The sequence below is a fragment of the Phoca vitulina genome, unplaced genomic scaffold (assembly GCF_004348235.1).
Source record: "Phoca vitulina isolate PV1807 unplaced genomic scaffold, GSC_HSeal_1.0 scaffold10, whole genome shotgun sequence".
Classification (NCBI taxonomy): Eukaryota; Metazoa; Chordata; class Mammalia; order Carnivora; family Phocidae; genus Phoca; species Phoca vitulina.
In genome coordinates this window covers 28,269,253-28,283,340 of record NW_022589713.1, presented here as the reverse complement: position 1 = coordinate 28,283,340, position 14,088 = coordinate 28,269,253, and the positions used below count along the sequence as shown (strand labels likewise).

Genomic DNA, 14,088 nt, shown 5'->3' with positions numbered 1-14,088 from the left:
GTATGGTGAAATATTATGTAGCTCACTTCACATTGAAAAGGACAGTGAATGGAAATTGGAATCCTGTTCATTTCAGTATAATTTTTTTTATTATTTCAGTTAGCCAGCATATAGTACATCATAAGTTTTTGTACAGTGTTCACCAATTCATTAGTTAGGTATAACACCCAGTGCTCATCACAACACATGCCCTCCTTACTACCCATCACCGGTTACCCCATCCGCCCACCCCCTCCCTTCTGGAACCCTCGGTTTGTTTCCTGAGCCTAGAGTCTCTCATGGTTTGTCTCACTCTCTGATTTGTTCCCATTTTCAGTATAATTGAAGATATCTTTAGCCTGTGCTAATATAAGAATGTATTTCTTCTTGTTTCATAAACTTATACATTAAAAATAACTCTAATTTAATAAACACAATTTAGTGTTGGCAGTATGGACAGAGTTTAGTGTTTAGTGGAAATGTGGACAGAATGTTTCTACTGGAAGTGGACATCACTAGCTCTTAAAACTTGATCTCTGGTAACTTTTACTGAGTCCATTTCTTTCTATTTTGTTTATTTAGAGTACATCTAGCCCAAGTTGTTTGTTTTTAAAAATAATGGTCCCCGGGTCCTGGGATCGAGCCCCACGTCCGTCTCCCTGCTCAGTGGAGAGCCTGCTTCTCCCTCTCTCTCTGCCTGCCGCTCTGCCTACTTGTGCTTTCTCTCTGTGTGTCAAATAAATAAATAAAAAAAATCTTAAAAAAAAAAATAATGGTAGAAAATGCTAGTCGGGAATTGTGTTGCGGTAATTGTGGTGGATGTAGCCTCTGCACTGATAATGAGTTAGTAGCCATGTATTTACCTGTATCTTTATTATCTGTTTTTTCTTACATCTTAGATTGTCCAACTGTGTCTTCAATTAAGCTGGGAAATTTTCAACCATTATTTATTTGAATGTTACCTATACTCTGTTTTCTCTTTTAAATTCTTTTCTAATCTTGATCTACTTGTGTGTTTTTTGTTTTTTTTATTTAAGATTTTATTTATTGACAGAGAGAGACACAGCGAGAGAGGGAACACAAGCAGGGGGAGTGGGAGAGGGAGAAGCAGGCTTCCCGTGGAGCAGGGAGCCCGATGCGGGGCTCGATCCCAGGACCCTGAGATCATGACCTGAGCTGAAGGCAGACGCTTAACGACTGAGCCACCCAGGTGCCCCAATCTACTTGTGTTTTAGAGCATTGCTACTTAAAGTGTGATCTTCAGATCAATGCTGGTCTACAAACTGATTTCATTGGTCTATGATGAGTTATGGACAGAAATTTGAAGTAAGCTTTTCGAAACTTTTAATAACAACTTGATATTCTTGTGACATCCAAGCACAAGATTTTTTTTAAAAAAATTCGCTTTTATTGAATTTTACAGTTTTTGTCTGCAGTGGATTGACAATTTGAAAAATGGCTCTTCACAGGTGGTTTCAGCATTATTTTGTTAGACTTTATTCTATTCTTTATATATTTTAGCTGCTTTTACATATTTTTTCTTTATCTCTCTGACCTGAATTTTAGATCGGTTTTAAATGTCTTTCTAATTCTTTCTCTACTTGTATTGAGTCGGCTATTTAACTTTTACTGCGAATTAAAACTTATGTTTTTGATTTCTTGAGGATTTATTTAACTTGTGTATATATATTTTAAGCCTTTCTGTTGACTGAAACATCTTTATTGTATAATTTGTTCAGTAGTTGAAGAATCTGTAGTCTAATCCTGCTGTCTTTTGTTCTTTTGTTTGTGTTGACTCATTCATTGTATCTAGTATCTTTGTATGTTTTGTGAATTTTTTTTTTAAATTTGAGTAGGGTTTTTTGAAAGCTGCTGTATTGTTTGAGGCCTGTATTGAACTTATTTTCTTTCACCAATAATTTGCCTATGTTTCCCCCAGATGCCTGGGGGTATTAACAGTTTAAGAGTACTTCAAACGACATCATCATATGAGATTTATTGGATTATATATGTAGTGTGAATTTAGTCTGAGAACCTTTTTGAAGGTTACACTTTGTGGATACTGTGTTGAGAGAATTGATAAAACATTCTTGCAGTAACAAAATTATAGAGCTGGAATACAGATTAGGGTTTGCTAGGGGTTAGGGATGGTGGGGTCTGGGGTGGGTATGACTGTAAGGGGTAACAGGAGGGAGATCTTTGTGGTGCTCTTAACCTAAGGGTGTAGCCCTTTGGCATAACAGCTTTATATAGGTGTTTCCTTTTGATAAACTTTTAGAGCCTATCCTGAGCCTGTGTAGCCATCGAAATGTAAGCCCAGTTTTCTGCAGTGGAACACATACTCTCAAGATAAAAGGTGGTTTCTGGTTTTGCTTATTCTACTTTTGTTTATGGCTTATGAGAATACTGTACTTTCTTGCTAGCTAAGCAGTTCATTGAAATAGATTTTTCCACTAACTTTTAAAAGTAACCTCTAAGAGTATCAAGGTATCTAGTCTGCCATACTGCTGGAAATCAGTGTCCCCATCTATCTACAATTTTGTTTATTATAAAGTATGTTGCTATTTTGCACCTCAGCTTTCTTATATTTTTGTTATTATAATAGGCATTTTTCTTTATCTCCTTGGTCTGTCAGACTTACTGTGTAGGCCCATCACAGTCTATGCCCTGTTATGTTTTCTAATCTCTTTTCCCCCTGTTCTTTCACTAGCCGTATTATGGTTTATTAAAGACATCGTGTATTGTAGTTATCATTCTTTTACTCATGTCATTCCATCCCGCTTAAATGCTATCTCTTCTTTTGACTCCAACTGCTTCTTCTAGCACTGTTGGCATTTTGGGCTGAATAATTCATTTCTTTGGGGGCTCTCCTGTGCATTGTAGGATGTTAGCAGCATCCCTGTCCTCTGCCCATTAGATGCAACTAGTGACTTCCATTTGTGATAACCAGAAGTGTTCCAGACATTGCCAAAGGTCCTTTGAAGGGGGTGATGCCTCCCAGAGTTGAGAACCACTGTCCTAGCCCTATTTTAATTTGGTCTCAGTTGAAGAGTCTTCCCTGATTATTTGTGCCTGTGGCTTTTAGCTTTCGGATTTTTTGGTAGTACATATTGTCCTGATTGTACACTTGCCTCTTTTTACATTTGGTTGTGAATTTCTTTCTCTCTCTCTCCCTTCCTCCCTGCCTTCTGTGTGTGTGTGTTTCTTTGTCTTATTTGACCAAGTTTTAGAGTGTAAGGAGCATATATTTTACTTTTTTATTTGCTGTTTTGATCCATTCAATAACATATTAGTAGTTTTAAATATATCAATTGCTTGCCTTTTTCCTGTTTTTCTATTTTTTATATGATAGCAATAGGGGCTTAGGAAATTGAATCACTCTAGAAAATGTGGAGAACTTTAAGGTGTTCCAAATTATGAGACTTACAGACAATAGAGTTAATACCAATGTAGCAATGGTTTGTATACCCAGTAATAGCTCTGGAAAAGTCAAGACAATGAAAGATAGTTGTAAAGATATAAGAAAGATGTAATTTCTGTTAGATGTATCCATTATATAAGTAACCAGAAAAATGTGCAATAGAGTAGAAAAAAATTGAGAATTATAGAAAGTGGAAGGATTTGTAGAAGCGTGAAGTACGAATGATTAGTTCTACAGAGTGATGTGAACAAAGTAATCAATATGTCAGGGTAAATTGTTAGGAATGATGGATGTAGCATCTGGCTAGGAGTGACTTGTATAAAGCTGACAAATGTGATATGTGAATGTTAGTAAGTTGAAAACAAGTTGGGCACAGAGAGGTTAGCTTCTTATTACCAACTAAAGAGAAACCTACATGTTTTGACCCAGTTGGGAAAGATACAGCTCAGTTATAGATTCCCCCCACTTTTTTTTTAATTACGAGCAAATTCTAAGTAAAAATGTAAATTGAAGCTTGAATCTAATTACTTTTATAAGGTGCTTTTCCTCATCTAGGCCAAAATCTTCATGTAAAGTAATCATAAGTAGGGCATCTGGGTGGTTCAGTTGGTTAAGCATTTGCCTTCGACTCAGGTCAGGCTCCCAGGGCCCTAGGATCGAGTCCTGCAAGTCCTGTGTCAGGCTCACTGCTCAGTGGGGAGCCTGCTTCTTCCTCTCCCTCTGCCCTCCACTTGTGCTCTCTCTCTCTCACTCTCTATCTCAAATAAATAAAATCTTAAAAAAGAAAGAAAAGTAATCATAAGTATAGTATGTGTTCATTGTAGAAAAATTAGAAAGTAATGAAAAGTATGGGGAAAGTGAAAGTTAGTTACAGTTCCCAAAGCCTAAACCACTATTACCATTTAGATTAGTTCCATTCTCTTGAATTTTATATGATTTCAGTCTGTCTCTGGATATAGATATATGATGTGCCTATGTGTATGTAAAAATATATACTGTGTATACATATATGTATGTGTTGGTATCTATATTTATATAAAATAGGGGTTATTTTATATGAAATGTTTTATAGCCTGTTCATTTAATATTATGAACACTTCTCCATATCAGTAAAATTCTAAAGTGTGATATTTAGTGACTACATAGTATTCTATTCTGAGATTATCCCTAAATTTATTTAAACATTTACTTAAACATTTAGGTTTTCTTTCACACATACACAAATCTGTGTACATGTACCAGTAATTTGCAGTGAACCACCCTCATGAGAAATTTTGAGTGCATCTCCCATTTTCTTTGAAGAGTTGTAACCTCCACTTATAATTTGCCCTACAAAATTCATTTTACCTGTCTTCCTTAGTAAGAACAACCCCAGTATTATAGCTGGGCATTATTACCAATGTTGGAGACTACATTTCCTATCCTCCCAGATGGTTAGGTGTGGCCAAAGGATAAAGCTATGGTTTATAAGCTGTAGGCTGAAATAACACAGGAGAGTTAGAAGGCAGCAAGGTGGGCCTTTTCCTCCCCTTTCTTTTTTTTTTTTTTTTTAAAGATTTTATTTATTTATTTGAGAGAGAGAGAATGAGAGAGAGCAAGCACATGAGAGGGGGGAGGGTCAGAGGGAGAAGCAGACTCCCTGCTGAGCAGGGAGCCCGATGCGGGACTCGATCCAGGGACTCCAGGATCATGACCTGAGCCGAAGGCAGTCGCTTAACCAACTGAGCCACCCAGGCGCCCCCCTCCCCTTTCTTTTTCTGCTACCTGCAACGTGTATGTATTAGCAAGAGTGCCCATAGTCCTGGAGTATGAGGCAACTTGGAGTAGAAACAGTATGTAGTAGAGCAGAAAGATGGAAAGAACTTAGGTCCTCAATATTTGGAGCTGCCACATCAGCTTTTGATTGTCTGTTTCTGGACATTTACATGGGGAGAGTTCTCTCCCTTTTTTTTCCCTCTTAAGTCTTTATATTATTATAACTTAAGAACATTTTTTGGCTTGGGAAGGATATGACCTAATTCTATCTGATAAAGGATACCATTGTTTAATACTCTATGTAGTAATGTAATAGGTCAAATATAAGGAAACATGAATTGTGTCATGGTAGATTTTGGATCTACTTTAATCTACTTTAAGATCTACAAAAATCTTAAAATCTGCAAAAATCTAAGACTGGAGACAGATTAATTGGTATTGAAAGGAAGGTACTTAAAATGGTACATAATTTTTGGATGTTTTTGTTAGCTATATTGCTGAATTTTGTTCTCAAGTGCTTTTAATAATTATCACAAATATTATTTCAGAAAACACTTGGTAGCTTTTAGGCAAAAGCAAACAAACAAAATCCCCCCCAAAACCCCAAAACAGAAACAACCCACAAAACCAACCCATAAACCATTGAGGATTGTATATTGTATCTGAATAATCCCTTCAAGCCCTATGAATTTTTAATATTAAATATCTTGGCTAGTCACTTTGACAAAGTCAGCTCAAAAATGTGACTTTTAATGTTCTCTTACTAACTTTATTGGAAGAATTTTGAAAAAATGAAAAAATTTTTACTGTAGACTTTTTTTAGTACTGATTCTAAGAAAGTTGTTCATGGCTTTAGTGAAATGAGTGAAGGATACACATTTAAAAAATTAATAAACTTTTTTTTGAGCAGTGTTAGGTTTATAGAAAAATTGAGCAGAAAGTACAGAGTTCCCACATACCCCTTTCAAGAATATACATTTTTTTTCCAGGGTATTCCACTGCATATAATGTTACACACATTACAGAAGACTTTACATCTCTGAACCAAATTTGTACTATTTTATAAGAGGAAAACCATACACTACTAAAAATCATTATATTCTAACCTTAGGTTTCCCCATCCTCAGCACTAGTAACATTTTAGGACAGATAATTCTTTGTGGGGTTCTTGTCTATGCATTATAGGTGTTTAGCAGCATCCCTGATTTCTACCCACTAGATGCCAATAATATTGCCCAGTTATGACAACCAAAAATGTATGCAAACATTGCCAGATGTCCCTTGGGATGCAAATTGTTCCCCAGTTGAGAACCATTGCTCTAACCAATTTATGATGTTTTAGGATTTGCTATATTTTTTAGGTTGAGTTCAGATTTAAGGGGTCTGTAGTTTGAGGAACCTTTACACAGAAGTTGTGTAGATAAAGTTAGAATCTTCCCTTACACTTGGGGACCGTAGACAATCTTCTCTTCAAATGTACTATATTGTTTGAATTTATCTGTAATGCGTAAAAAAAACCCACTTTAGAGTTCTTATTTCTGTGTGAAAGGCTATCATAGTTTGGGATCTACTATTTATGGATTTCGGGAGTACTATACTGTGGGTAGATACAAACTTTAAATGTGCAACGAAGACTGATTGATGAGGTCAATTGTGTTTTGATTCTTTGTGGTGCTCTAATTAGATTGTCATTATATTCAAATTGTAACAGTTAAGTGATCTCATGTATTCTATCAAGGACTTTGAGCTTCTCAAATTGAGGATAGCATTAGATGTCAGCCAATCACTTTGTCCTTCAAAGTTTTTGCCTTTATATCTGAAATCCTGCCAATTGTAACAGCTTGTGTGTCAGTTCCAATAGAGGAAACTAGCCTCTGTTAGCTTGTACTTCATCCACTAAAGACTTCTAAAAACTTTATGTAGTTTACAACTAATAATGTCCACTTCCCACTGCTACTTTGTACAATTACAAAACCTTGTTCACTAGCGATGAAATCTCATCTGTAATAATTAAGGTTATTCTTATTGTTCTATCTCTGCAGAAAATTTCCAAAGACTTGGTGAAGATAGGAAAACTATCAGAAAGGCAGTGGCACAATTATCCTGTAAGTATTGCTTTGAAAAAGAAGTGTAAGTTAAGAATATTTTAAGTATCCAGTTGTTTGGGGGAAAATATGTTAGGCAAAGATATTATATGTAAAATATAGAGCAGGATATATTATAATCACATTAATAATTTATATGAACTAATCCAATACAGTCCTTTAAAAATTGAAAATGTGTTATTATGTATTGAGATGAGGATTTTACCAATAGCATTGAAAAATATTTCTAATTCTAACAAGGATTGATCTAGTTTATGTACATTTGCTTATTTAAAACTATCAGAATCCAAAAAATCATTGTCGTTTTGTAGGCTTGTGATTTGTTTGGGTGACTTATTGTTTAGGTTATTTTGCAGAATTATTTATTTGCTGATTTATTTATGTATTTCATTATTTATTTATTTGATTATTTAGTAAATTATTTATCTGATGAATTATTAATACATCTTCATGACATGCTTTAAATTATTTATAACTTAATTTTGAGTTTATTGCTTTTAGAGCCTGCATTGTTACTGACTAGTTTTGATTTTTTCTTTGCGGTTCTTTAAAATTAAAGTATTAGCTCTAAGGCAAAAGTGTATTCATTGCAGTGCCCATGGATTTTTTTTTCTTTTTTTTTCTTAGTAATTTGTGGTAGAGATGAAATTTCAGTTATGCTTTGTTTAGTTCTAAATTTACCTGTTTAGGGTTACTGATGATAGAATGTTTATGTATTATGTGCATACTCATTGTAGAGTCACTTATGAATTAATGATATAGCCTATAGTATGTAAACTGAGATTGAACATGTAAACCTCAGTCCACATTATACTTTGTTTCTCTAAAGGGCAGGTCTGCATTTCTTACTTGCTTTAGAATAACTAACAGAGTCTTGTTATTTTATTTTAGAGGCAAATCTATTTTACTACTGGGATATATATGGGAAAGTTCAGAGAAATGAAGTCCAACTTAGATTTGGATCCCTGAGATATAAATTTGATGTAGCCTTTATTTTTTAAAATTCTCATTATATGTGTATTTGGCAAATAGCATGATGTTGATATAAATTTTTATACCAGTCATAGTGACATATTTAATATCATCATATCCCTTATGGAAAGTTTTATACAACTTTATTTTAATGAACTAAAATGGACAAGGGCTTTTATAAATGAAAGGTATAATTTCTCTGACTTTAGCTAATAATTCTCTTATGTAAAGTTTCTATTTTTAACCAAATAAGGTATTTTTTCTTTCATCTGATTCTATTTCATAAGATAGTGCAGTTATTAGTGCTCTGTCATTGAATGGGTTTAATGAATAGGTTAAGTAGTTGGGTAAAAGAATGTCATATGCACAACTTAGTCTTCTGTGTTTGCTTGCAGTGAATTACTGTGTACTTTACAGTTTTAACATTTCAGAGAGAGACAGCATTGTACAATTCAAGTTAGGATGCTGTTTCTTGATTTGATTTGATTTGATTTAATTTTTTTTTTTTTTGAGAGAGCATGAGCAAGGGGCGGGATGTAGTAAGAGGAGCAGAGGGAAAAGGAGAGAGAATCTTAAGCAGGCTCCACACCCAGAGCGGAGCCTGATGCGAAGCTCAGTTTCACAGCCCTCAGATCATGACCTGAGCTGAAATCAAGAGTCAGATGCTTAACTGACTGAGCCAAAAGGCACCCCAGGATGCTGTTGAAATATGGTGAAAATGGCCTCTGTAGACAGGTTTTACTATAGAATGTAAATTATGCATATATATATATATATATATATATATATATATATACCCACATTTCTTATTTTGAAATATTGAATATATGAATGTTTAATTGGAATATTGCTTTAGCGTCTTCATATGTTTGCTTTAAAGGAAGTGGTTTCATTTGATTTATATACATGGATTTAAAAATGTGTGTATTATACATATCTGTGACTTCTGTTTTGGAGATGAACAACCACAAATACTGTCAGATAGAATTTTATTTCAAAATGTGCTTCAGTATGCCAATGTGGACTTCTTTTGAAGAAAAAAGCTGCCTTCTCCAATGTTGAATAAGATCTTACTATGTTAGTTGTCACAATAATATGCCCAGCCACACTATTAATATGTATTTGTGGAGTATTAGCTGTGTTATCCAAGTGGTCTTCATTGGAAGACAAACATATGTGCATGCACACACATACACATATGCACACATATGGGAAATTTTCTCCTGACATCAAAACAATTTTTTAGGACTTGTTTTTGGAAGGAGACCTCAGTGGAGATTTTCATAGTAATAGCTAGCATTTATTGAGCACTTATTATGTGCAGGTACAGTGCTTATATGTTTTGTATGGATTATTTTTCTTCACAGTGAGATAAATACAGTTACTGTCTTCATTTTATGAATGAGGAAACAGAAACTTGGAGATGTTAAGTAACTTGCTCATTGCCACACACATGGCAGTAAGTGATGCCGCTGGGATTAGGACTCATTGAGTCTGACTCTCAAAGGTCTTTCTTAGCCCATTACAGTTTTGCATGTGTAGTTGGTATTAACCAGTTTTGGGTGGTTTTTTTTTTTTTTTTTTTTTTGCTTTTTTGTTTTTGAGAATGTAGTTCTTTATTTCTGATAGGTTTAACTTGCTAAGTGTATTCACTTTGTGTTATACTTGGTCATCTTTTCTAAACAGTAGGCAGTACTTGAGCTTCTTGAATTTTCTGACTTGATTCTTCTTGTAATCCCATATAGTGGATCAGAATTACATAAAAAGAATTTGTGCCTCAGGGAGATTGTATGGTTTGCCTGGTGGATGTCCAACATTCAGATCTTTGGGCTCCTAAGCCCAAGGCCATTTCCAGGGCTCTGTTAGGTCAAGTCTGATTTCCTTATAAAAATAATGGTATTATCAGGGTTAGACACATATTGTTAAAAGAATGATTAAGAGTCTGATGCCTGAGCTTTTATAGAAATGGCCACAAATGTACTATTAAATTAACTCTAAATATAGTGTTTAATATACAGTTAAGTATTTTAACATGTGTGTAAAAAAGATGAGAAAATAGCCAATTGTAATTTTAAACACTTAAATGTAATTATTTAAAAGATTTTGTAGAGCCTCCAGGAGTAAGGAAAAATGTTGTGAATTTGGTGTGAGGCTAAGAGAATGGGATCTTTATATTCTGTTTGCTACCTGAAGACAAAGATAAGCCTTTATCATCCTGGGTCTGAAGTACACAAACATCAGAAAACAGAGGAGCTAGGGTTAGCGGAAGAGTTGGGGTGATGGTGGTGTGAGTGCCGTGGGTAGCTGCATTTGTATGAACAGCAAGGTATTGTGTGAATCAAAGGTTTTAAGTTAGAGTTTCCAAGTAAATAATAAGTTACATCATAAAATCCTCAAAATCTGTGATTTAGGTAATATGAAATACTGTAATAGCTAGGTTGGCCATATAATTTATCTTCCAATTCAGGACACACTATTACTAGTGTGATAGCAATATCTCACCTGTCTATGAGTAATTCCTAATACCCTTCTATAACATATATTTAAGAGGAATCTTAATTCACGTACAATATCTTTAAAAATACTTGATTTTGTGATAAAACTGACTTCTTTTGCCAGTATTTGTATGTTTTTGTTAGGCAACCAAGGCAGTTTGTGGCTATGACTTTTATCAAGCGTGACTGATGTTTCACAGCTTTTGGAGCCTATTTTCAAGGTGAAAGTAAAGAGGTATTACAATTGGGAACAGAAAGATGGGGATGGCAAAGTTGCTCATGGTATAGTAGAGAGTTCTAAAATTTCTCTTCATATCATACATTGTAGGATTTTCTGTGCTCATTTTTGCCTTCTAAATCTTTTAATTGGTGGCATATTTAACGTTGTACTGAAAACTAATCCTATTTGTTCTACTTTCCAAATATAAATTTTATGTTGGATGATCCAGTGTTTTCCCCATCCCCCCAAAAACTCCATGTTATATATCATATATGTATCAATATGTTGGCAGTTTTGCCAAAATATTTTTAAAAACAAGTGTTTTTCCTTGGTGAAATTTTGTATGGGAAAACAGGAATCTCTAGAAAAGGTTTTTTTTTTTTTTTTGTAGTTTTCTTTTTAATTCCCTCTTGACAGGTATTTATCTAAAATGACATATTACATCATTAAAGTCATAATTAGATTATTAAGGTTCCAGTTTATTTGCCTCTAGAGCATTAGATGATTTGTTAAGTTGAACTAAGTAACCACACTGACATATTTGTGTTTGATTGTACAGTAAAAAGAAAAAATTCTTCTGTAATAATTCTTACTCATTCATACGTATAATATCAGAACTCTTTTTGTTCAGAAAGGCCTGTTATGCTTGGTAACAAAGGAAGAGCGTCCTTATATTCTACCTTGAGTTTGTCACAGTATAAAGTACTTCATAAAATACTATTATGGTTGTAAGAGTAGTAACATTACTTATATGTTGGCTCTGAGAGTAGCTCCTTTATAATTATGACAAGTGAAAGTACAGCCAAAGGTCATGTTAAACACAAAATTTCTTTCACACCTCTTCTGTTTTGTGGATAGCATGTGAAGTACTGTGGGTCCCTGCACTGATATTTTAAGAGAACAACCCAAGGTTGTTCCTGTGGAAGTGTTTCAAATACCTTTCTCCCTAATCTCCCGTGCGGTTGCTAAATTTGGCATGAATGTATATTTGAATCCTGGACTAATTAAATAGAACCTTATTAAATTTAGAGTTTGCAAAATAAAAAATGGGACTCATACAGTAAGGATTTCTTGGGGCACTAAATAATACTGACATATGAGTCTTTAATAATACTGAATATTATAAATGCAGTATCTCGGTGTTGATGTTGCTCAGTGAAACAATGAACACCGACCAACATAGCAACAACAAAAACAAAGTAAAATCCACACTAAGGAAATTATGTAAGCATGGCATGTCTATACATATACACTTTATTGATTATATTCTATTTTTGACTTTAATTTGGCTAAGTAAGAGTTGGACTATTAAAAAGATATATAGGAAAGCTTTCTATTAAAATTACATAAAGAGGATATACATATGATCTAGGGTGGTTATCAAATCTCTTTAAGTCATTCTCTTTACACAATACCAAAAAATATAGGTCACAGGATGTTTGGAAGAGGATAAAATTGGCAAGTTTCAATTTTTTGTATAATTGATAAGTGTTTATGTTTTTGAAACACTTTTTTCTATTGTTTTTCCCACTATAGTATGCTCTTTGCTATAAGACTTCTAGAGTTATGATTTCTAAATAAGAGTGTGCTGCCTCAAAAGGGGAGTTTTGGAAATTATGCTTTTGTTTGTCACAATACTGTGGGAGTGTTTTTGGTATTTAATGGATGTAGCTCAGGGATGCTACGTATCCTAAAATGTATGGGGCAGTCTCAGACTATAAAAGATTTTCCTGAGTACCATGTAACTTTTCAATGTCTGCTTGCTTAAATTTTTTTCAAAGATAAAGTAGTAATACTTTAATGTATAATAATACTGACAACTTTTTGTAAGATGTTACATGAAGAATCTTATACTTGAGGGGAAATTTGTGTGGAGGGGAAGTTTAAGGAGAATAAAGAAATCCTCTCAAAATTCTGTGTAATTTACTTCACACATTCTTTCCACATCCTGATTTATATATAGCATTTCTAACTAGAAATTTAGCTGAAAAGTTTTCAGTTCAGTAATGCAATTTACTGGAGGCTCAAGAATACTGATTGCAAATATGTAATAAGATGTTTAAGACTTTTGTAACAACAAACTGAATTTTAAATTAATGGAACTCATTGAATTTTATTAGTTGATAAAGATTGTTTAAAGATATTTCATAATTGCCATCCTAATTAAAATTTCATTTTTTAGAATAATGATAATATGTTGTTAAAATTATATTTTAAAATCATTTATTTTTATGTTGCCTGGTGTTCAGTAGTACTATGATAACCATTCCAGGAGTTTATTATATAACTTCTCTGTAACTTCTTGTAATACATACTCTATTTACTATTTTTTATTTTAGGAGGATGTAGTCTCTATTATATATATTTTTTAAATTTTATTTTATTATGTTAATCACCATACATTACATCATTAGTTTTTGATGTAGTGTTCCATGATTCATTGTTTGTGTATAACACCCAGTGCTCCAAGTACTAGAGACTTAATGTATGCATGCCTTGACAATGTGGTGGTATTACTGGGATATATTGTAATCACACTGTACCATGTCTTCGCATAGGTAATTGTTTGACACTGCACTTAAAAATAAAACCCAGGTCAGTTGCACTAACACCATATTTCATAATTTTTTCCATTTGAACAGTATGTAATTTGTATTGGCATTTTAATCTTTATTTCATTTAAGCTTCTATCTTTATCTTCACATTAAATGAATTTTTGTCTGTAATCACTTAACACTAATTTTTATTCTAGAGTTCTGCTATACTGCTCCTTTTTTCATTTTCTTGTACTTCTTATGGAGAATGACTTCTTTTGTCTCTTAGATCTAAATTTATTTATTATATATAGGTGCAAATACGTGACTTTTATTCTCCCTTCTTAAGTAGCTATGCCTAAGCATTTATTTAATGAAGTAAGTATTTTGATATAAATTACTTCTATTTTTCATTAATATTATGGTTAGGGAATTAATATTGGTTTAAAAAGAACATTCTATGTGTAGTTAGATTTTATTATCTCTGAACTTCATTTCAGGATAGTACAGAGAACTAAAGGGGCATTGGATCTGGTGGGACTGAGAACCATTGTTGTAGAAATGTGTGCTTATTCCTCCTAGCTGTTCCAACTCATGTGCTTAAAGA

General features: G+C 33.6%; 1 protein-coding gene across 2 annotated transcripts in view; it reads left to right on the top strand.

Annotated features, from left to right (window-relative positions):
* Positions 1 to 14,088, top strand: part of TBC1D5 (TBC1 domain family member 5) — a 568,425-nt gene that overhangs the window by 44,725 nt on the left and 509,612 nt on the right. For both annotated transcript variants that reach the window (XM_032408767.1, XM_032408765.1), the window contains exon 2: positions 7,198 to 7,260. The gene's annotated coding sequence lies outside the window, so the exon portion shown is untranslated. The remainder of the gene's footprint in view (positions 1 to 7,197; positions 7,261 to 14,088) is intronic.